Source organism: Bubalus bubalis, chromosome 8, assembly GCF_019923935.1.
Source record: "Bubalus bubalis isolate 160015118507 breed Murrah chromosome 8, NDDB_SH_1, whole genome shotgun sequence".
Lineage (NCBI taxonomy): Eukaryota > Metazoa > Chordata > Mammalia > Artiodactyla > Bovidae > Bubalus > Bubalus bubalis.
Genome location: NC_059164.1, coordinates 14,301,674 through 14,305,371, shown reverse-complemented (window position 1 = coordinate 14,305,371; position 3,698 = coordinate 14,301,674). Strand labels below are relative to the sequence as shown.

General features: G+C 37.7%; 1 pseudogene; it reads right to left on the bottom strand.

Annotated features, from left to right (window-relative positions):
* Positions 1–1,062: 1,062 nt before the first annotated feature.
* LOC112586649 lies at positions 1,063–1,694 on the bottom strand (annotated as a pseudogene).
* Positions 1,695–3,698: the final 2,004 nt, after the last annotated feature.

Here is a 3,698-nt window from a genome sequence, read left to right as displayed (position 1 = left end):
CACATTATCTGTAAGAAAGTTAAATGAAATGGAATTACCCCAAAATCAAAGGGTACAATTGTCAGAAATAAACACATTGATTCCAATTAACTCTGTTGCCATCACCTCATCAAATCCTCTCCACAATATCACTAGTTAAATTTATTTACCACTGTATATCCCAGGGGCATTTCAGGGCCTCATACATGGAAGCTTCATTTTTACACCGTTCTTACGCCTGACAGAGAAAATACGGTTCTCGTCTTTCAGAATTGGGATAACTGAAGTTTGGTTTAAGTGATCTGGCTTAAGACAGCAGGACTTAATAAGGAAATACCTAACTAGCAATTGGACAATAATTAGCAACTGGATAATCTGGCCCAAGGTCTAGGACTATCTTAAGTACCTGGGTTCTACACTAGGGCTCATCTTTTAAATTTTCTGAGTTTCAGTGTCATTATTTATAAAATGTGAGTAAAAGTCTCTGCTCCTTTTAAATCTTATAACTATAAATTATGTTGTATACCTGAAAGCTGTTTTGAAAATGTAAGTGAAAGTGAAGTCACTCAGTCGTGTGAGTGACTCCTAGCGACCCCATGGACTGCAGCCCACCAGGCTCCCCAGTCCCTGGGCTTCTCCAGGCAAGAGCACTGGAGTGGGTGCCATCGCCTTCTCCAATGCAGGAAAGTATTAAATCTTACATCCAAGTTCCTCATACTTGTTGCTTTTCTCTTCAAAAGAATCTCTTTTGAAACATTGCCAGGACGTAAACAAATATTGCCACAGTTTGCTTTGGAGGGATCTTTTCTTAATTGGATCAAAGATCAGTTCTCCAAGTATAATCTAGCATGATTGTATTGACTTAGCAAATGAAGAAACTGGAACGCAGAGGTGCTGTAACTTGCCCTGATTTTACACAGCAGACTAGTGTGTGGCTTCTATACCAAGAAACCCACCCTAATTCCTTCTGTTCATTGCGCTGACCACAGAATGAGGAGGCCTTTGTATTTTTTTACAGTTCAATTTGAAAGCATTCACTGTGTATTAACTGACCAGATACAAAAATAATCATGGTTAGATAACTTAGTTCATTCCTCTAATAAGCCTGTTGATCAGCTTGTCCCTGTTGCCAGCATCTCCACCTTCAAGAAATCACATAATCTTTTTCTTCATTCCATCTCCTAGAAAAGACAATTTGAAGGGCCACAGGAAGTTGTTTGTTTCTTTGAAACATTTTTCAAGAGTAAGGATCTCATGAATCAGATCCTCATGCCATACTTGCCTAGAGATCAAGCAATCAGCATGTTATCTATCATGGCAATTCACTTCATATTGATTTGGTCATAACAACACTTACAGATCAGTTCATTTACAGACTTCAGGTTTGGATATCCCCATGCAGTGTATGGTCCCACAATTCTCAGCATGTTGTTTGAAACCTTGTTGAACTTTACAAAGGTGCTGTTGAAGATCTGACAAATGCTAATAAGCTGCAACACCTTTTGATCCTCTGGGCTCACACCACTAATAACTCTGACCCTGATGACAGACGCCCATTTGGGTTCCACAGGTACATAGAAATTGCCAGCTTTTCCTGCCATCCTAGCCATTTGGATTTCATTTCTGTATATCTGCCTGTATTCCTTGTGATTGTGCTCAGCTGTTTCATAGATAAGATTCGTCCTTGCCTGTTGAAGCATTTTTTTGGGCAAACTTCTTTCTCAGGTACTTGATCTTAAGCTCTGCAAAATTCTTTTGCTTTTTCTTAAGGGTTTCTGGCCCTGGTGGCTCAGACAGTAAAGAATCTGCCTGCAAGGCAGGAGACCTGGATCTGATCTCTGGGTCAGGAAGATCTCCTGGAGAAGGGAATGGCACCTCCACTCCAGTATTCTTGCCTGGAGAATGCCATGGACAGAAGAGCCTGGCGGGCGACAGTCCATGGGGTCACAAAGAGTCAGACATGAGTGAGTGACTGACAGTTTCATTTCTGGCATGGCAGGAACCTTGTTTTTCTTCTCTTCTGCACCCTCCATAGTTGCAGCCAGAAAAGAGCAGGGCCTTTTTAGTTTATGTGTAAATAAATAAATCCGGAATTAATGAGCTGACACAAACAGACCACTTGTTTTTCCAGAACTGGATATCTTGATTATTCAAACTGAAGATACATGATTTAGTAAATGGAAAAATATGGAGAATTTACATTTATTGTGGGCAGCATCAGCGATCTGGAGCTTTTGTAAATGTTTCCCTGAAGGAAGAATCTCTGGAAAACTTGTGTTGAAATGCATACAAATCTGATGGAAACTTGTTTTCACTTGCCTTTTTTTTGATTGCAGAGGACATCCGTGCTATGATTGAGGTTGTGTCTATAACAGGATCCTAGAGGGTCCTTTACTGTCTGTCACAGACAAATAAAAGCAACAGCAGCTAAGAGGACATAGGAAAAATGCCAGCAGCTCCCCTAGAGCAGTGGTCAGTAAGAAGCATCTCACAGCCTAGATAGAATGTTTTGGTACATGACCCTCTGGTAGACCTGTAAACATTGCTAGCTTAAATGAAGAGTTGATTTTTTCTTTTTGAATAACAGCAGGGGCAAACAATTAATTTATTGATTGATTAATGGTGTATATTCAGCTCTGTTCAGAGAGAATCAGTCACATTTAATGAGAGACTCTGCCTTCATTAAATTCATCAAGTCATTACTAAGTAAATACGTGGGTAGATTTCATAGAATTTGTACCTCATAATAAAGACTAAGTTAAGTCAACATTTCCCTGAAACAAGCACTTAGAAATAAATTGAGAAAAATTGAGTTAATTCAACTAATAATAATTTTTTCCTGAAGTCAAAAATGACTAGTCTCCAAGAAAAACATATGAAATGACCCTTGGAGCATGATACTATGCATAGAAAATCCTAAAGACAGTACAAGAAAACTACTAGAATTCATCAATGAGTTTGATAAATTTTCAGAATACAAAATTAATATACAGAAATTTGTTGCATTTCTATATGTGACAGCAAACTATCAGCCAGAAATTAAGGAAACAATCCCATTTACCATTGCATCAAAAAGAATGAAATACATAGGGAAAAAATCTACCTAAGAAGGCAAAAGATCTCTACTCTGAAGACTGTAAAACATCGATGAAAGAACTTGAAGACAGCACAAATGAAGGAAAGATATACTATATTATTGGAATGGAAGAATCAATACTGTTAAAATGACCATACTACCAAGGCAATCTCAGATTCAATGCAATCCCTATCAAGTTATCAATGGCATTTTTCACAGAACTAAAACAAAAAATATTAAAATTTGTATAGACACTCAAAAGACCCCAAATTGCCAAAGCAACCTCAAGAAAGAAAAATAGAGTTGGAAATGCTCCTCGACTGCAGACTATATTATAAAACTACAGTAATCAAAATGATATGGGACAGGGAAAAAAGTATAGAAAAGGATAGAAAATCCAGAAATAAACCCACCCACTTACCATCAATTAATCTATGACAAAGGAGGCAGGAAAACACAATAGAGAAAAGATGATCTCTTCAGTATGTGGTTCTGGGAAAACTGGACAGCTGCATGTAAAAGAATAAAATTAGAACATATTCTAATGCCATGTAAAAAAGTAAACTCAAAATAGATTAAAGACCTAAATGCAAGATGGGATACTATAAAACTACTAGGGGAAAACATAGGCAGAATGCTCTTT